General features: G+C 39.3%; 2 protein-coding genes across 3 annotated transcripts in view; both read left to right on the top strand.

Annotated features, from left to right (window-relative positions):
- LOC307030136 (double-stranded RNA-specific editase 1-like) overlaps positions 1 to 21,755 on the top strand; it is a 392,337-nt gene that overhangs the window by 277,895 nt on the left and 92,687 nt on the right. The gene's annotated exons all lie outside the window — the stretch shown is intronic.
- LOC307030134 (double-stranded RNA-specific editase 1-like) overlaps positions 1 to 21,755 on the top strand; it is a 150,400-nt gene that overhangs the window by 61,404 nt on the left and 67,241 nt on the right. The window contains exon 2 of one of the 2 annotated variants that reach the window (XM_079666382.1): positions 12,299 to 12,374. The exons of the other annotated variant lie outside the window; for it this stretch is intronic. The gene's annotated coding sequence lies outside the window, so the exon portion shown is untranslated. The remainder of the gene's footprint in view (positions 1 to 12,298; positions 12,375 to 21,755) is intronic. 2 annotated transcript variants of the gene reach the window in all.

The following is a 21,755-nucleotide window of genomic DNA, read 5'->3' as shown; positions in this document are numbered from 1 at the left end:
TCACATTGTCACCAGCACATTCATAACTGACAGCAGCTAATGTAAAACACATTTAATTTTTTGAATAACTTATTATATATTAAGCATTACCTGATTCACTACTGTTACATGTACACATCTTTTACATCAAGTCATGTGCATTATTTATCTCTAACTCAGTTGTATAATGCAATGATGCAGTGCAGGTCTTAGGGGTCACTTACTGTGTGTGTGTGTGTGTGTGTGTGTGTGTGTGTGTGTGTGTGTGTGTGTGTGTGTGTGTGTGTGTGTGTGTGTGTGTGTGTGTGTGTGTGTGTGTGTGTGTGTGTGTGTGTGTGTGTGTGTGTGTGTGTGTGTGTGTGTGTGTGTGTGTGTGTGTGTGTGTGTGTGTGTGTGTGTGTGTGTGTGTGTGTGTGTGTGTGTGTGTGTGTGTGTGTGTGTGTGTGTGTGTGTGTGTGTGTGTGTGTGTGTGTCTTTCTGCTCAATGTTGCCTAAAGTGTAGCATACAGTCATGGCTCAAATAACCGCAGCATATGCTGATAATAGCAGATAAATAAGCTACATAAATAGGTCTTATACAAGCCATCAATAGTCATTCACATGTACACACATATGCACTCACACTTTTGCCCAAGGTGACGCCAAGGGATCACAATGCATGTGATGGAGCCATTCAACCAAGAGTGGCCTCTTTTAATGCAGCCGCTGTTTGGTCCCCTTCTAATGAGTGGTTGACTCATAATCTATACTGTGTACTGAAGCCTGAGGGTTAATCAGCCCGATCGTGCGTCTGTGTACAGTACGTGTAGCCTGTGTCAGACAGAGACATGCAAAGTGGCTCTCAGACTTAATTTGTCTTGATGGGGTGTCAATTATTTATGAAGCCTCACACACACACACCATTTAGAATTTTGTAGTAATGTCAAGAGTTGCTCTTAGAAGTGTAGTGAACAGTGCTGTGTTCTTTTTCCACCAACAATGCATACTTATTTTTGTTTTATTGTTTAGTTCATTTTTAAGCTGTAATGTGTAACTTTAGCTGGTCTATGGTCAAAAGTGGAATCTACAGGACAATGATCAATTCAAAAGTGTAATATTAAAGAGGCCCTATTATGCTCCAACACATTGTACATGGGTATAAGGGGCGGGACATCTATAAGCGGTTGACCAATCACAACCGAGCTAACCAATCAGAGCACACTGGGATCTCGTTTCAGACAGTGGGTGAAAAGAACATTAAAGCATGTATACATGTCACAGAAAAGGGCACAAAATACCAATATTAACTGGAGAATTAGCATTAATATTTCTTCTTTAAAATAGCAGAAGTAGCAACAAGCGAATGTAATCTTAAATTAGCCACCATTAGCTAGTGGTCGGACCAATCCAAGCAAGGATAAAAGGGCAAATACCCAAATCCAAAACACACACAGTGTGTACTGATTAAAGAAGCTTCAGGTCAATTTAAATCAAAAAATAATATCAAAAAGCTTTTTTTCTGAGTTTTTCTTTTAAGATGTACACTTGAAAAACTGTGTTTTTCTACTTATAAATGACTAAAATTGTTTATAGAGCATCAGCCTTTTTTGAATGGCAATGCTTAACCGATTTGTCTTTAATTACTTTAGACTAATAGGTTTAAGTCAAACATCAGCTGAAACTGAACCTTCTGCATCTCCTTGTGGGGGGTTGGGCTGAGACGTGTCTTTTGCTGCCTTGTGAACTGGCAAGACACACAGAGCTGTCAACAGAGGTGTCAAACCAGTCAGATGTTTTTTGGAGCAAGCAAGAAAAAGCGGATGGGTAGGGAAAAAAAGAAAGGATCTGGGTAGACAGTCGGAAAGGGGAGAGAAATAAGATAGGAGTGCTTACTGCGTTGAATACAGAAACAAGTGCTTAAAGTTTCTAATTTTGTTTAGTCTGAGGATGGTTAATTCCTGTTGAAAAATACTTTATTATTTTCATTACAGTATATCTCTAGATCACATTTAAAACTAGCGTTGTGTTCAAGCTACATTTTGACATTAACAGGGCAGCTTTTTAGTATCTATCTATGATATATCATCTTATTTACCAGCAAATGTTTGCTGACCAAGCACGCTTCTTCTTGGCTGTAAAATTCACATTCACTGAGCCACTCATATTTATAGCTTTCTGATATTGGCCACTGAGCAGCTCAATTGGATTGACTCAATGTTAATTCCCCCAAAGATACCTTCGCAGCAGCATTTTCTGTAAGCGGGAGTGAGTCATCCCTCTCTCTCTTTCTCAAACCTCCCCAGTATGTGACTTTCATCCTAATCCCTGACTTCAGATATCACAAGTGAATGATTTATGGCAGCCAACAGGCCCAAAAAGCCATCAACTGTCACACCATCTGCATAAGGATGCCGACGATCGTGCTAAAGCTTGTTGCAATAATATATCACCATCTCAGTATAATTTGTGTCACCTGCTGAAATATGTTGTACCTATATGTTGTAAGCAGTATGTCAATGTAGTTTGAGAGAGATACCAAATGGTGAACTGTAGATAAAACATTAAAGGTGTGATCACAATAATTTGTAAAATGGTTGGTAATAACTGTCAGGGTTACTGAGAAGTCACTGCAAGAGGTCATCTAAAATTAAGGAGTTTAACACTTACCAACTGCCACTGTCATACATCATTGATTGTAATTGAAGGCTGCTTTTTGTTTACGCGTGCGCTGCATGACTCACTTGATCGCACCATCTGTTTGGGAGGAGTTCCAGTGTTTAAAGAAGGTCACTGGGGTGTTAAGGATCACTGATGTAACAGAACACTTCAAACGAGGAATAAACAAAAAAAGGTAGGCTTTACACAGCCTATCAGTTAGTCCTTGATTTACCCTAATGTTTAAAGAGTCCTTAAAGGCCTTTTTGCATTTTGGTTTCTTTAATCTTTTAGTCAGTTTTCTTTGTTTTTGGTCTTCAATGCTTTCTGTGGTGGAAATGTTCAGTAAATACGTACTTCAAAACATTGAAAAAAAAGGAAATTGCTGACAAGTTTTTAAATGAGACTACAGAGGTTGGGGGCGACCTTAAACATCATCACGCCAGAAAAGGAAACTTGTCTCCTCTAGCTTAGTCGGTGGTTCATTTGGTTTATAACATATTTGATTATGTTTACACTCGCAAAAAGTATTCAAGTTTCCATTTGTTGGGGCCGTCGTAGTAGCTCAGTCTTGAAGGACCTGGCTTGGGAATCGAAGGGTCGTCTGCTCAAGTCCCAGAGTTGAACGGAGAGCGACTGGTACTTTGAGAGGTGTTGGCCTATTGAACCTATTGGCTTTTTGTTAAGATAACAGGTTTGATACTATCTCCAGGGATGGCCTTCAGAAATATGTCATCCATGCAGCACTTTATTGTCATGGTTGACAAGCTTTTATCAGTTGCTGACAGTTTCCAGCTGTGGAACGTCTGTAGTGATCTGGACATGTTCTTTGAGCAGTTCTACTTGTTTATTCATTATTTTAACCTAATAGCAATTCCTAACTTCATTTCTTGCTCTTTGTAGTTTAAGAATCTCACCCACAAAAAGAGTGGAAAATACATTTAGATACATATGAAGATAATATTTCACAGAGATACTGCAAGTCTTCCTTCACTGAATCGGACTGTCAAACACAACATTGTCATTGCAAGTGACACTCAGTTGACTTTTATGTCCACTGCTATATTCGTTATTCAGGCACATTTTTAGTTTTGTGGTCTATATCTCATTCAAATATCTAATGTTAGTAACTATTAAAGAAAAAATGGGGACAATCCTGTTTTAATGTAGTTTGACCATTGTAACTGCTTTGCAGACATAGACTACTGATAAAATAGGGCTTCCAACTAATTAACTTAAATAAAATCACCAATTGATGTAACCAGTTATATACGCATTATTCTTATTCTTATCATTCTTTATGAGCACAGTAACGGTAAGGTATCTAATTGCTTATTTATTTAGAATCCCATAACTTAATAACAGAGATGGTCAAACTGAAGTGGAGACATGGCAGAAATCCTACAATGAAGCGGGACAGTGAAGTGTTCTCCCGTGAGAGGGCGATCAAGAAAAGAGAGTGAGCGGCCCCGTTGAGGGAGTTTACGGAACAGAGTAAAAGACACAGAAAGACAGAAGCACAATTACAAGTATATTTAGGTGTTTTTTTTGTAAATAACTGACTGTCAAGAGGAAGTAAAGTCCCCTGGTCTGTCCCCTATACTCTAACGCCAGGCAGGCATTTGGTGTGATCACCATTGGATCAATCTGTCTTTCACCTTCTATCATGGGCCACTTCTGATTTGTTAACAATGGCTGGTACATGTGGAGCACAGCACTTCTGATTGGTGTGGATGACTGACACACAACAACAAAACAAAAAAAAAGTTTTAAAAAAATCGCAGGCTTTGCGATTTGATAATCGCATCATTTAAAATCGCGATTTCGATTTAAAATCGATTAATCGTTCAGCCCTAATAGCCATATGAGGCCGGAAGGCTTTCCTTTGCTTCCAGCTGTCAGATTGTAAACAAAGTCACGTGACTGGGGGCAGATGACAGCACTGACAAGGTGTGCTTCTTATCATGTTGATTCGGCAAACAAAAAAAACTCTCGTTCTCTCCAGAGGGGCAGGTCAGACAAAAATAGCAAACGGGCTGTTGCCTGGGCAACATTAGCCCGTACCTGTGCACGTCCCTGTGCACGTCCCTGGTCAAAATGACAGTTAGTAGGGAGGAGTGTAGGATTTATTGCATTTTTATCAGGTCAATCTTTAAACTTTTTTGTAAATATGAAAGTTGTACAGCCTCAGTGAAATATCATCTTTGTGATTTTCTCTGAAGTGAGACGGCAGATGATTTGAGGATGTGTAATGAACCCATTGAAATGTCAGTTTAATTCCGTAATTGGCATCAACAACATCTTTCTTACTAACTTAAATATTGTTTGGGGTTTCTGCCCCTGGTAAATGTAAAGGCAAAAATGTCCTTCCACTCTCTGGAAACGGGCTTAATTGCACCTTGGAAAGAGGTCGGATAAGCTTATGACAGGCTTCATTAACAGCAGTCCGTACTTCAAAAAAATTGACATGATAACAAGTGTTGTCTTCATGTTGCACAAATCAGCATGACGTGCAAAGCTCATTTCAGGAACTGCAACCAAAGCGTTTTTCGTTCCCTGATTCATTAACATTAAATTGCTAACTGGTCTTTAATGCATCATGATGGACATATGCCACGTTTGCCTGCTCGTGTGGAAGTGCAGTGGTAGTTAGTGAGAATGCCGAGTCTGACCAAAAAGCACTGAATCCAGTGCATGTATTCAATAAAATAAGGATTGCTAAGGATTTTGTAACAGATCGAGCAATGCAGTGAAAATGACTCTCTGGATGAACCCTAAATGCAGATTATTCGCTGCCGCTGGAGGAAATCAAGGGTCATTACTGGGGCACAAGTCATTCTCCTCCATCTTAGCAAAATTGTTCAGGGTTGTAATGACATTTCACCTTGTTACAGGGCTGTCTTCAATGCAGATACTGCTAAATTTAGGAGCAAGCGGTCTCTGTTGTCACCGCAAGCATCTTGGATCTGTTCTTGATACTCAGTGGATAAGGCACTGGAGAATCCCAGAACAAATTTTGCGGCTAAATGTTCATAAAACTCAAATGTATGTTTTCACTACTAAATAAGCCGTAATATCCTTGGAGAATAGGCTGAACAACAGTTAGCGTAGCCTGCCCTCTTATTTTCTTGAATTACTTGGTCACAAGGCACGAGAGAGGACAAAACACAAGGTGAGTCATGGCAACTCACAGCTGACTTACGTAACAAATCTCACATTGTAACAGTGTTGTAGTCAAGCCACCAATTCACGAGTCCAAGGGACTCTCGAGTCCCCACTTTTCGAGTCCGAGTCACCTAGGGAGAGTCAGAGTCGAGTCCAAGTCCGAGTCACCCAAGGAGTGTCCAAGTCATCATTACCTGTGTTGGAGTCCAAGTCTGAGTCACCCAAGAAGAGTCCAAGTCAAGTCAGAGTCTGATTCATCATTACCTGTGTTCGAGTCCGAGTCACCCAAGAAGAGCCCAAGTCACAAGTCTTCATGTATTAATCTTAGTAGATATATATGTTGAAATGTAGCTGCTCCTCTACAGTCATGTTATACTAATTAGTCTATTGAACTGCTATGAAGCGAGTTTGGCTACAATTCTTGTATAAAAGGTGCTATACAAATATAAAGCTTATTAATAATAGTAACATTATTATTATTTTATTATTGTAAATTACCTTTTTAATATGTCTAACTATATTTAAAATGAGTTACCTTTTAGAGAAGTATTATATTTGTATGCCAATATTTTTCTATGGTAAAGTTTTCGTTTTGCACTTTTATTTTGATGGTAATAAGATTGGGACTCTTATTTTGAAGGAACTTTTACCGGAAGTCAATGGACAACGGAGCAGTGCAAACACACATGTATAATAGAGTGCCACAGTGAGGCGTCCTAAAACCCGGAAGTAAACTCCTTCCGGTTTCTTCGACAAAAAGCAATGCAATTTCTCCATAGGATTTTGGAAAATAGCTCGAAATTTGGTCTTTGGTTCAGTACTGCTCTGGCTCCCTGTCCATCTCAGAACCCAATTCAAGGTACTGGTCTTCACATATAGAGCTGTCCATGGCCAAGCCCCAGCCTACATCAATGAGCTGATCCACCCTCTCACCACAAACCGGTCCCTGAGGTCCTCTGAACAAGGCCTCCTAAGGGTGCCCCGAACCAGGCTAAAGACTAAGGGGGACCGTGCCTTTGAGGTGGTGGCCCCAAGGTTTTGGAACAAACTCCCCCAGATAATAAAAATCTCGGCCTCAATAGAGATTTTTAAGGGGCAGTTAAAGGCCCACCTGTTCCGACAGGCCTTTGGGTCGTCGAAGGAGGTGAGTTAGTGGCTGTTTTTTTCATTGGTGTTTTATCGTATGTTTTATCCTATGTATTAACTGCTGCTGTTTTATGCCTTTTTATTCTACATTTTATAGTTGTACTTTGAATTGTGTCCTGTGTACTGTACTGGAAAGCACTTTGTACATCCGTGTTGAGAAGGGTGCTGTATAAATAAAGTTTTACTTACTTACTTACTTACAGTCCTGGGGCCGTATTCACAAAGCATTTTATCTTACCGCTATGAGTGCTCCTAACTCGCGCTAAAACATTTTACATTGGAGTTTTTTCTTAAAAGTTATTCACAAAGCCGCTGAGACCTACTCATACTAAGGATAAATCACTAAGAGTGAACTAAGAGTGACGCGCCGTTGCTATGGATTACGTCGATTCTCGTGCATGAGTTTAGAAGCGGTCAGTACGGTGATTGGTTGTTCAGAGCAGGCGGTCTCGGTGAAACTCATCCGCAACATCCCACAAACGAGCCCACTAAAACAAGGAAATAGCCTAGGCTAGAAATGTATTCCTATCAAATAATTATGGACAGTGCAGTTAGCAGAATACACGCATGATGACAAGTTTGTGCAGATCACGATAATGACGTTGTATATGCACGTTAAAGAGAGAGAGCAAACAATACAAATATGTAAATTGCATTAAATCAAGGAGGCAATTAAAAGCACCCTGCAAACTATTATCCAATGAGCATATTTCCAGCACTTAAACACTTTCAATAGCAGCCCATACCTCCGTTCAAGTCCCCCTGTCCTGATGAATGAAAGTGAAGACAAAGTTAAACGCAAGTGACACCCAACTGGTACATGGTGCCTCTCAAAAAGCTGCCTCAGACCGCTCTCCATTAAAATACGCGAATCATGGGTAGATCCAGGCCACTTTGCAACAACATCAAGAATGTTAAAAGTTGCATCAAAAACAATCTGCGTGTTGATGGAATGTACTTTCTTTCTATTGACGAACACGTCCTCATCTTTTGATGGCGCAATTATTTGTATGTGCGTCCCGTCAATAGCACCGACCACACCGGGCATACCTGCAATTGCCATGAAGTTGGCTTTGATCTTGTGTAGTTGTTGATTGTCCAAAGGAAACCGGATAAACTGTTGAATGATATGTGGTCTAGAGAGCGCGTTGATGGTTTGGTTTATGGCATGGCTGACTGATGGTTGCGATATTCCTAAATCGTCGGCATTGCAAAGTTGCATTTTCCCTGTTGCTAAATATCGTAGTGTTGCCAAACATTTTATTTCCGGACTAATCGGGTTATTCCTGTTAGTCGGGGATGTTATTGCATCCCGCACTAATTCCACAACAAGTTTGATACCCTGACGATTTAGCCTATATCTCTTGATCAATTCACAGTCTTCCATTGTCTCCAAAACATTTCGTCTCGCAGCCATTTTCAGATTCTTTGTGAATAGGTCTTACTGAGTTAGGAGTCCTCTTGAGGACTTTTAAGCTTTCCTAAACTTAGGTGCTACTTTTAGGCCTAAAATACTTTGTGAATTGCTCTTAGTGAATACAATTAGGAGTCCTAAATTTAAGACTGACACGCCCATTATGTTTAGGAGTTTCTCCTAAATTCGCCAGTTAGGAGCTACTTTTAGCCCTAAGATCCTTTGTGAATACGGCCCCTGGTCTATAAAATATCATAATATGTGAGAAAAAATGTCCCAGGGTTATTTCTTTAAAGGTATCAGTCCAAAACCCAAATACATTTATTTTATCTATACTAAATATATATATATATATATATATATATATATATATATATATATATATATATTAGGGCCGGGACTTTAACACGTTAATTAAGATGAATTAATTACACAAAAATTAACGCGTTAAAAAAATTAACGCATTTGAATCGCACTTATTTTTGCACCGCGGAACGTTTCTCACTGGATGAGTTTCAGCGGTACCGATTATACTGGAGCACCAACTAACGTTCATGACTTCAGACAACAACAAACCACAGTGAACAATAGTCAAACATGAACGAAGAAGCTGATGAGACCGGTTTGGTTGGCCCCGTGGATGGGAATTATTTTTTTTTTTTAAACGGACGGATGGAAGCGTCAATAAGAGCACGGTTGTTTGCAAATTATGCAAAAAGGAATTTGCATATCACCGCAGCACATCAAGCCTCAAGTATCACCTCAATGCAAAACATATAGCAGCTAACGTGGAAGCTAGCGTTGATGTTAGCCCGACTCGGAGTACAAGGACCCACACCCAATTCGCGTTGATCAAACAGTGGCCTATGCAACAGAGAGATTTTATTTTTCATCAGGATATTGGAAGAATAGGAGGGATTGAGGTCAATCACTGGCACTTTTTTATTTTATTTTAAATGGTACACTTTATGTTGAACTATTTATTATTTTGTTGGTGCAACTTGCACTTTATGTTGAACTGTTTATTGTTTTGGCCAAGGTTATTGAGAGAGTTGGACTGAAATTGATTAGATTTTTTAAATCAACTGTTGGTAAATCAACAAAGTCTGTTATGGCCTCTGAAGCAACAGAGAGATGTTTTCTAATAGTCAGGGTTTCCAATGTTCTGAATGTACTTGAAAGTATTGTGTTTTACTTAAAAAACAAAGTGTTATAGTTTACAGAAGGTCTACCTACCTATAGGCTACCTGAATCTCTGAAATGTACTATATTCCTAAATATGCTATTGCTACACTTTATGGCAAAAATTGCACTTTTCTGTTGGTCTTGGTTAAGTACCACCTTGAAAAAAATAAACAATGTTTTGTTGCTTAAGCTTATGCATTCAGTCATTATTCAATGGTATACTAAAAATCCATGTGAAAAAAATTGCTTCTCACTGTTCTCAGGTCAAATATTTATATGTGATTAAAAATCAGATTAATTTCGATTAATTAATTACAAAATTACAAAAAAAAATTAATCGAGTCCCGGCCCTAATATATATATATATATACTAAAACATGTTTAAACATTTTCGCATTTGAGATCCTGCAAACAATATGTTCTACCATTACTGAATGAATAATTATTCTAACATAGGCATAACATGAAGCTTTTTGCAGGGGTGGTGTTTATTCATGACATTTGAATATTAACCCACCTACAGCCTTAGCAGTAAGCTTGCATATGTAATGCTAATATGCTTTGGTCACTGTTTCACATTAAATCCATGTATGCTTATTGACATGCACATGCACACATTGCATGTCAAAATATGTAAATGGAGGCAAACTTTTGGAAGTTGACTCCTGTGCAAAATAATCTTATCGCAGCTCAGAGAGGTATACTGCACCTTGGTGGATGTCTTGAATATAGATGGACACACACACACACACACACACATACACACACACACACACACACACACACACACACACACACACACACACACACACACACACACACACACACACACACACACACACACACACACACACACACACACACACAGTTGCCCATATGCCCATATGCCCAAGCAGATACCATATGGTCTGCAGCACTCACCCGCTAGCCTTTTTTTTTTCCTTTCAATGGACATGCCAACTCGTTTTAGTAAGAACCTGCTCTAGAGTTGATGGTATGGCCTTAAATAATCTCTATCCGCTTGATTAAAATTAGAATTTTAGAATAGAGAAGTTCAGGAATATGTCCTTAAAAAAGCATTTTAGCACTCCCTGGCTTTCTTTTCTCAATGTCGGTATTTTTTTTCTAAGTTTTTGGTGTGATGCCTGAAATAAGGTCTGTGGTTAGCACAAGCTTTTCCCTTTTTGTTTTACAACATAAAATACATTAATACAAATCCCAATCCTGAAGGGAAGAAGCTTCTATTTACTCAAAATGGCAGGTTGCTAAAATGTGTCAAAAGTGGACTGTAAAATGTAAAATGTTCATGCTATACATTGGCCGTTTTGAGCTTAGCGCTGTTGAAGTGATGCTACAGTAGGTGACCTTGATACCGTTTGTTCATAGCATATGCTACTTCTGGCGATTGTGCTTGTGATTAATTTACCCTTTGTTCAACTGTTCATGCTGAACACATGGTAGCAATATAATCTTTCCAAGGCCATCCATTTATAAAAACCTTTTATCTTATAATATCAAAGCTGTGACTTCTGGGCGAGGTACAGTCTTGGTCTATAAAATGGGTGGAAAACATTTTCATCCCAGTTTACAAAGTCCAAGGTTATTTCTATAAATTGTTTGTTTTTGTAGGCCAAAGAAAATCAATTTAATTGCTGAACAAATGGTTTGTATACAGAATTTTTCCAAGGCTGTCCATTGATAAAAACCTTTTATCTATATAACAACATAATGTTTGTTTGCCACAATGCTTATCTCTGCAATGTTCCAAAATCAATTGAAAAAGTCCCGTTGCTTTTACCGAGGGAGCCATTAAGGTTGTGCACTGCACCACTACAGTATGTACATAATAATACTGGTCCTCCAATGTAAATTACCAAGTGTCAGCGTTAAATGTGCTACTGTTTTGGACGCCTGACATAGTTTTCATTGTTTTTCCGTTGCCACTATTGAAAGTTAATTGTTGTCTGTTTGCTTGGGCAGTGTTAGATAAGTAACATGATTAATCCAGAAGCCTTCAACTAAGGTTTAATATATGCTAAACCTAGCATATTTCCTTTTTTCCCTTCTTCCTTTTGCCATCCCTGCTTCTGTACCAGTATAAGTACACTATAAGTAATGTGATTGGACGCTGCGGCTGTGTGTGCTCCTCTTCCCCACACCCCTTTGGATGTGTTGGTTGTTTACTGCCACTCCGTTTTAACTGCAGTTTTTTGTGGTGGTATTGATGTGTTTCGGGCTGCTTTGAGTCAAGTCGCTCGGTGCGGGGTCAGGAGGGGGTAGGCCTGCGGTTTCTTCTTCTGTAGTGGTGACGTCCTACTGACTGCCTGCAGAGACTCTTGGCCTTGATTCTTTTCATCGCTGCTTCAGGTTGAATGTGCTGAATCCCTTAAAAAAATTCATATGCCAGCTTTGTTTAAGAAATCATACACCCTGGCAAGCACAAGTCAGGCAAGTGTGAGCTATACAGTAAATAGCAGGGTGCGTCTTAGGGGTGGGGGACATATTAATACAGTAATGCAAAATACTATTAATAATAAAAATACAATTTAAAGCTTTTGGCATAAATTGCTAATTTCAGTTCACTTAATGGAGTTTTTTGTTTCTGATGAGATCATAGGTAAAAAAAAAAGATGTAGACTAACCCTAACCCTCTGATTTCTTTTAAATGTAGCTTGAATTGAAGTTTTTTTTAAAGATATTAAATAATTGGTTGACCTTTTACTGTATAAACTAGTCAAAAATACATATATTAATGATCTACTTTTTTTCTTGCAGGAGCATTGTGTGGCATTTGTGTAGTGCAAAGGATTGGCAAATACAACAGCTTCCCCCTTGACTACTCAGTGGAACGGTGAGTTCTGAACTGTCAGGCATTGAGCTGCCACTCATACACAATGTGAAGAGCAGGTACAACAGTGAAGGGGATTCCTATAAGACCAATATTTCAGACAAATCACAAGGTGGACAGAATTATGGGAATATGCAATGTGGATAAAAACAGGGATTAAATTAAACATACAATGTAATAATGTAAGGGTTAACTGTCATGGCTGTATTATCTAAGTCACATATTAAATGTAAAATGTTACCATTGCATAGGCATTTTATCATTTAGGTAAAAAGTATTTGATAACTGGTCATTTGAACTAGTAGTAGTGCTGGATGCACATGCGATGGAAGACTGCACTGTGCGTGCAGAGCTGGGCTATTCTACTGAATTCTTATAAAGCGTGTTGCTAGCAGATCTGTCATCCATGTGTGTAATTGAAGAATGAGCTGCTGAATGCATTAACAAATGGAATAATTAGGCATACTGTTAACAAAAATGCCTTAAGACCTTTACTATGTCCATTTCCCCCTTTCCGAAATTCAAATTTGACCATAACTTGCCCTTGGAAATGTTCCCGGAATTTTCCAACCCCTTGCAACCCTACATCATATTTGTGGGAGTATGTTAAAAGGGACACTGCTGCAGATATGTCGTCCACACTTGACAGCAGGACAACCCTTCTCTGGTTTTCCTCCCTGATAACCAAATCCAGTCAAGAGCCATTTGGTATCTCGCATGTAAAACACAGAACAGTATTGTTCCAGATCTGCAGTGTGCTTACAACATGACTCTTTCAACCCTGGAGTTACTCCAGTGACAGATGAGCCAAATGAGGAGTGAAGTTACCAACCACTCAGAAATGAAGAGGGTTACATTTCAGTACGAGACTGAGTTAATAAACAGTGGTGAAAAGTATACAAGCACCTGATGCCAACTCACATCGCAATGGGTATTCACCTTTTAAAAAGAAGAGAATATTTGCAGTTATTTTTGATGTCTGAGGACAATTCATATCTCTGCTCCAGTGTAGCTATTTTTAAACTGGCGCAGGGGATCTCTCTTCCTCTGTTTTTTCCCACCTCTCTGTGCCTGTCTCTTCGGTTATCCACGTCCGATTGAATCTCATTGACTTGCTCTGTCATAGGAGGATGATTAATTAAGGGCTTAGAAAGACATTAATGTATGTTGCATACAGTATGTCCCTTTGTCCTTGCATGTTGTGGTGAATCATTCTGATGAATAAGTACTACCCGGACTATGAAATGATTGTATAATATCCTCTGTGGCTCTAGAGGAGCTTCTTAAGTCATGAATATTGTAGTGACATCATCTGGTTGAACTCAGTTTTGGCATGACATTTTAGCCTTAGTTTTCAGTTTGTTTTGCAATTTGAAAGACGTGGTTGTTTTCCGATAGGGGAAGTCTAACTATAGACGATACAGAGTTTCATTATGGCAAGTGTCAGGTTGTTGGAGCTTGAGGTAGGGTTACTAGACTTCAGGATATATTTGCCTCTTCTGCATATAAAGTACAGTAGCAATATGGAGTATATTGAATATAGTGATGTTTTTTAACAAATATCTCTAACTGTTGACTAATGGTGCCATAATAAAATACATACCAGGGAATTCGTTTAGCAATGTGGATACAATGACCTAATAAGAAATGTTGAAATAGTACAAATTAGGGATGCACCGAATATTCGGCCGCCGAAAATTATCGGCCGAAAATGGTTAAAAAGGACCTTTCGGCTTTCGGCCGAAAGGGTTCGAGCACTGAAAAAATATCACCGAATGTCAGAGAACAGGGTTACGTTGGTAAGCTAGCGTGTTGTTGTGATGACGTAATCAAAACGCGGCGACAAGCACGGCGCGCGACCATGCTCGCGGCTGGCTCACAGCCAACATGTCTGCCGCTTGGAGATATTTAAAAATATCAGAGAAAGAGGCGCGGATTGCGATTTGTAAAACGTGTTCAGCTGACATTTCTCGAGGGGGTGTAACTGCAAAGACTTTCACCACTTCGGGATTACTCCACCACTTGAAATCAAAACACCCGGACAAATATGCGGAGTAAGATCAAATCACAAGCACTGACAGCGGGAGACTGTTCAGCGCTGCCTCTCATGTGCTTGATGAGAAGAGGAACAGACTTATGGCTGATAAAGCAGAGAAGCTAATGTTCATTAAAAAGAACCTCCCACTTTTCCTTAATAAGTAGACAAGGCTGGCTTATCATAAGCTTATCTAGTTCTACATGTCTACTCTATACCCACTTTCCTGAACAATTTTCATTGTGAGTTATAATTCACCATCTCAGGTTATCATTAGGGGGAAATGACAGCAGCACACTGTTCAATATATTGTACTTTCGGTATCTAAATGATACAATGTTGTTTACATTGCTCATGAAGACAGACCACCTTATTTGCAGATTCTTGAAATTGTAATTTAATTTGTAATTGATTGTGGATTTTGTATCCAGTTTTCACTTTATGTATCTTTATACAATGTTTACTACTTTTTCTTATGAGGACAGACATCCTTATTTACAGATTCTTGAAATTCAATTGTAATTTCATTTGTAAATAGTTACATTCATGTGGATTTATCCAGTTTGCACATTTGTATGCATGCACTTATAGGTGCATTTGTTGTTGTTGAAGGCCTGGCTGTTACAGTCTTTATTTACACTATTTTGTTGTAGGCCTACTGGCCTAGATGTTTATGTAGTTTTAAAGCACCTTGGCTTTGTTCTTAATGCACTTTGTTGTAGTTATCCAACAGAGAAAAATAAAATACACTTGACTTGGAATTAATGTACTGTATGCATTCAAAAGTGCTGAATAAATGTTTTATGGACCCATAATAGTGATTATTATTTAAGTTAAGTTTTGCCATAATCATGTATTTTTCCATAATCAGGCAGCTGAACAACATTGGTAAAAAATGTATACATTATATATAGGGCCGGGACTCGATTAAAAAAATTAATCTAATTAATTACAGGCTTTGTAATTAATTAATCGCAATTAATCGCATTTTTAATCACATATAAATATTTGACCTGAGAACAGTGAGAAGCAATTTTTTTCACATGGATTTTAGTATACCATTGAATAATGACTGAATGCATAAGCTTAAGCGACAAAACATTGTTTATTTTTTTCAAGGTGGTCCTTAACCAAGACCAACAGAAAAGTGCAATTTTTGCCATAAAGTGTAGCAATAGCATATTTAGGAATATAGTACATTTCAGAGATTCAGGTAGCCTATAGGTAGGTAGACCTTCTGTAAACTATAACACTTTGTTTTTTAAGTATAACACAATACTTTCAAGTACATTCAGAACATTGGAAACCCTGACTATTAGAAAACATCTCTCTGTTGCTTCAGAGGCCATAACAGACTTTGTTGATTTACCAACAGTTGATTTAAAAAATCTAATACATTTCAGTCCAACTCTCTCAATAACCTTGGCCAAAACAATAAACAGTTCAACATAAAGTGCAAGTTGCACCAACAAAATAATAAATAGTTCAACATAAAGTGTACCATTTAAAATAAAATAAAAAAGTGCCAGTGATTGACCTCAATCCCTCCTATTCTTCCAATATCCTGATGAAAAATAAAATCTCTCTGTTGCATCGGCCACTGTTTGATCAACGCGAATTGGGTGTGGGTCCTTGTACTCCGAGTCGGGCTAACGTCCACGCTAGCTTCCACGCTAACTGCTATAGGTTTTGCATTGAGGTGATACTTGAGGCTTGATGTGCTGCGGTGATATGCAAATTCCTTTTTGCATAATTTGCAAACAACCGTGCTCTTATCGATGCTTCCATCCGTCCGTTTTTTAAAACAAAATGTCCCATCCACGGGGCCAACCAAAGCGGTCTCATCAGCTTGTACGTTCATGTTTGACTATTGTTCACTGTGGTTTGTTGTTGTTTGAAGTCATTAACGTTAGTTGGTGCTCCAGTATAATCGGTACCCCTGAAACTCATCCAGTGAGAAACGTTCCGCGGTGCAAAAATAAGTGCGATTAAAATGCGTTAATTTTTTTAACGCGTACATTTTTGTGTAATTAATTAATCTTAATTAACGCGTTAAAGTCCCGGCCCTAATTATATATATATATATATATATATTTCTATTAATCATTTTCGGCCTTTCGGCATTCGGTTTTCGGCCAACTGTTTTTTTCGGCCAAGAATTTCCCATTCGGTGCACCCCTAGTACAAATAAGAATTTGAAAATAACGCCACTTTACTGAAATGTAGCCTTAAAAAAACAAGAAAAATAACAGTTCTCATGGTATAATATCCAAAATCTAAGACAATATCCACTCTCACGACATCAATATGATATTGAGATATATTTTAGTACTATTTCTGCATAAACTTTGACTATTACGGAACTGTAAAACTAAACGCCTCGAGTAACACTTAAGATCTCACATTTCAATTTTTCCTCAAACATTTTACGAAGCAAAGAGTCGTTATCATTCATAGAGAGCCAGCGACAGCTCAGACGACGGTGGTGTTGTTGACAAGAGGAGACATTTATCGCCCACTTGCACTTCTCTTTAACAATTTCCATTTTCCTGCTGGGCGCTAGGGGGTAGGAAATGTTGAGTAGAAAAGGAATCCCGCCTGGAGATGATTCAGTTCACCATGGGTTTCTACACGGGGGCTGTGCCTAGTGGCGCTCAGGTGACGGCACCACGCCGTCTTTGTTAGGCCTTACCCTCCCAGGGTGAAGGTCGAGAAAAAAGTATGAAAAGGCATAAAGCAGCTGTCAGCGCTGTCTGTCTCTTTAACGTACTGGCTCCTTCATCTTCCAGACACCCTTAAACCACAGACAGCATGCATGACCGGTGTTAGCTTCTGTATGGGCCCCAAACTCACACTATACAGATTTTGCACTTGGCGAAAGAAGAGGCAAAAGACTGCAAAATAGACCTGTTAGGTATACCAGAGCTTTATATGTTAAATAGTAAGCAATTGGCTTGTTCTCTGTTTGCATATTTATGGCAGCCGTTTGTTTAGTGTAACTCTGGTTTGAAAGCAACACATGGCCTTCTGCTTCAACCTTACTTCCATCATTGTAATGAGTATTTAGTGCAGCGTTGGCAACACTCATCCAGCCAAAGTGTGCTATTTTATGTAGTAGAGTGAGGCATTTGGAAAGCTTGGCGCGCTGTATATTCTTGTATATGTATAAAGAAAAGACTAATTTATTGCACATTTTCCAATGATAAGGATTTGGCCACTATGGAAACCTGGACAATCATGGGACAATTTGGATTGAAAACCTAGAAAAAAGACAGTATGCGGGAAATGTAAACGATCCTCTTTATGAATCCACTGTTGAACAGCTTTTGGAAATGTGCACACTGTGCTTGGTTGCGGGTTACATTGATGTCTACGATACATCAGTTGATACAGTGTCAGGTCCTCTTTGAGTGATGGAAGATGAGAGCCGTGTGCAATAATAACACACCTTATTTCATCTTTTTTCTTGTTGCTGCTTCAAAGGCGGCTGCCTCGATGATTTAATCTTTATACCAGCAGGAACTAGGCCAGCAATATTTCATCGGTGTCATGAGCACACAGTTTTTTTGTGTGCATCCAAGCAGTTGTAAAATGAAATGGGAAGTGCTGGAAGGCTGACCTTTGGCCCCACAGTTGGGATCTATAATTCAGGATTGTGTGTCACAAAATACTGAGCGAATTGCTTGTTTGCCACTGTATGTCGCTGAAAAAGAACCAGGATTCTCGTGTATTTCTAGTTTTTCTATCCGCACATTGACACCAACAGCCTGTATTTACCGTATGTGCAGCTACACGTATTATTAACCTAATTATTAAGGTTTTATGCTAAATCCGTAGAAACCAGGGGCATTCCTAAAATTCTCCCGTCTCTTACTTTAGTTCAAGCATTTCAAGCTGAGGCCTTTAATAAAATACTGCAGCAGAGAAATCCTTACCCTCTATATGTAATGCCTAGGTTAACCATTCTGGACTGTTATATAGAGGTTTTGGGGAAAATGTGATGGCAACCCTGCTGAACTAACCTACATTAGTAAAGGATCTTTACAATTCCTCACCAAATGGCTTTTGATTATCCTAATGAAGCGTGTATTAAGCTCCGGCCACCTGAAATGATTAAAATAAAGAAATAATTTAGGTAACAAATGATATTGCCCTCTGAATCCCTATTAAAAAAACTCCAATTAATCATTACCTACAACTAAATGTCCCACACTAATGGTTTTCAATTATGGACACCATGGGACCGATTTCAGACAATATCAACCGTCTATTTTTTTACATTTTGACCAAATCGGCACCATTAAAAGTATGCTTATATAGTTAATATAATTATCTGTTAGCATGAACCCATTGCTGGACAACTATCACTGGATTGAATGCTTCTCGAGCAAGTTTCTGAGTTATACAGAGTCTTCTTTATGATTTTGAAGCATATTTATAGGTTTTGATTTATGATGGATATAAGAGATAATGGTTTTCAAGGAAAATAAAGTCACTTTGAATCTATAAACGTTGATATTGCTTGTGCGTTCCGTATCAAGTTCGTGAAAAAGTATATTTTCCACCCAAAATGGTCTAATCATGAAGTAAGGGTTTCAAAGTAGACTCCAAAAAAACATGTTTAACAATGACTTGCTTCCTGTTATTTCCACAACCATGACATGCACCTGCCCTGTCACCTCACGCAGTAACTTTGCCTCACATCTCTCCCTCAACCCCCTCCCTCTAAAACCCTTCTGGCATTGAACAGATGTAACAGATGTTCGTGTTTTCAGGTTCTCAAATGATAACCTGAAAGCAAGCGTTGTCTCCATTGTTAAGCTGGTGTAGGCAATTGGTCAACTCTGGAAAATATTCCAAAAAGTCTGAACAATCACGAAAAGATAAGATCCAAGATGGAGCTGTTTTTACATTTTGGGCTGTTGCCCTCAGTAGGAGCAGCTTGTAATCTAAGAAAAACAAAGTGTTCAGGGTCTAAATGTGAAGACGGCAGATCTGTTGTTGGTAAGAACTAGACATGCATGCCTTATTTTAGCTTTGGTTCTAAAATTCCTTCTAACATCTATCCTCTCTACTCATATTGCCGTCCCCTTAAAACATCCACCTTTAATGTTTGCTTTTGTTAAACTGCTGATTTTTGACCCTATTGGCGAGTGTAGTCATGATCTAAAAATCAACATCAGCAATCTAAAAGCTCTTCATATAGATATTATGCTTTAATAGAAATCATATTCCTGTACAGGGTTTCCCACACATAGACTTTACTTGAGCGGGCCGACCTGGCTTATTAACGTCCGCCAAAGTATTTTTCGCGACCCCTTTAGGTTTAATCTTTTTGTATCCGTCCGCGAGCATGACGCCATCTGCGATCGATTAACTAGTGGACTACGATCCCTCCTTTACCTGTTCGCTCCGCTATCGCGTGAAGGGTCTGCTTCATGCGCTCCGCAGTAACTCCGCTGCGAGGCTCCGGCGAACAGTTCATGAGCGTTCTCCACTAGTACCCCCCCCCACATTCTCTGCTACCATCACAAGTATATTTCAGATCTGTGGGAAACACTGCTGTAGTTTGGCTTCTCTTTTGAAATGCTCAAACACCATATGTTCTGTATGATCCAGTAGCCAGAGTGCTTTAACACCATCACACTGATAATCATGTATTTACACGTGAAGGATCCATCTGGAGAGTACCTGCGTTCTTTCACACTTGGCGCCCACACTCTGTTGATCTGGTTCTCACTTTCTCTCTAAGCCCTTTGTTTTATCATTACTAACTGCTATCCATACACTGGTCTCCATCCACCCATGCCTGGGAGCAGACAGGGGTTGGATGGATCCGGTATCAAAGCCCACATTTGTTTTGGAACCTGGAAGTGGAAGCGGTAACTAGATGTGAAAACAATGTAGTCACTTAGCCGAAGCCGTCAGAGAGGGCTGCTATCACTGATAATGTAGATCCTACCCAGCACAGTAAGTCTGTTTTGTGTCTGGGTGACATCTGTTTTGCACTGTACAAACTACAGATGGGACTTTGTGCATCTGGATCACTGATAGAATGTCATATTACTTCAGGGTTGGAAGGGTTGTGTTTACATATCTCTGCTGTTATACAGTCCTGTGTACTTAAGGATAAATGATGACCCGAGGTGTCATTATTTACTGAAGTGTTGTTTAAGTAGTATGAGTATGATTATACAGTGGGGCAAAAAAGTATTTAGTCAGCCACCAATTGTGCAAGTTCTCCCACTTAAAAACATGAGAGAGGCCTGTAATTTTCATCCTAGGCATACCTCAACTATGAGAGACAAAATGAGAAAAAGAAATCTAGAAAATCACATTGTCTGATTTTTAAAGAATTTATTTGCAAATTATGGTGGAAAATAAGTATTTGGTCACCTACAAACATACAAGATTTCTGGCTCCAAAGACCTGTAACTTCTTCTTTAAGAGCCTCCTCTGTCCTCCACTTGTTAACTGTATTAATGGCACCTGTTTGAACTCGTTATCAGTATAAAAGACACCTGTCCACAACCTCAAACAGTCACACTCCAAACTCCACTATGGCCAAGACCAAAGAGCTGTCAAAGGACACCAGAAACAAAATTGTAGACCTGCACCAGGCTGGGAAGACTGAATCTGCAATAGGTAAGCAGCTTGGTGTGAAGAAATCAACTGTGGGAGCAATTATTAGAAAATGGAAGACATACAAAACCACTGATAATCTCCCTCGATCTGGGGCTCCACGCAAGATCTCACCCCGTGGGGTCAAAATGATCACAAGAACGGTGAGCAAAAATCCCAGAACCACACGGGGGGACCTAGTCAATGACCTGCAGAGAGCTGGGACCAAAGTAACAAAGGCTACCATCAGTAACACACTACGCCGCCAGGGACTCATCCTGCAGTGCCAGACGTGTCCCCCTGCTTAAGCCAGTACATGTCCAGGCCCGTCTGAAGTTTGCTAGAGAGCATTTAGATGATCCAGAAGAGGATTGGTAGAATTTCATATGGTCAGATGAAACCAAAATAGAACTTTTTGGTAAAAACTCAAATAGACGTGTTTGGAGGAGAAAGAATGCTGAGTTGCATCCAAAGAACACCATACCTACTGTGAAACATGGGGGTGGAAACATCATGCTTTGGGGCTGTTTTTCTGCAAGGGACCAGGATGACTGATCCGTGTAAAGGAAAGAATGAATGGGGCCATGTATCGTGAGATTTTGAGTGACAACCTCCTTCCATCAGCAAGGGCATTGAAGATGAAACGTGGCTGCGTCTTTCAGTATGACAATGATCCCAAACACACCGCCCGGGCAACGAAGGAATGGCTTCGTAAGAAGCATTTCAAG

The sequence above is a fragment of the Notothenia rossii genome (assembly GCF_949606895.1).
Source record: "Notothenia rossii genome assembly, chromosome: 2".
Taxonomy (NCBI): domain Eukaryota; kingdom Metazoa; phylum Chordata; class Actinopteri; order Perciformes; family Nototheniidae; genus Notothenia; species Notothenia rossii.
The sequence above is the reverse complement of the archived record's forward strand: the minus strand, read 5'-3'. Positions and strand labels throughout refer to the sequence as shown.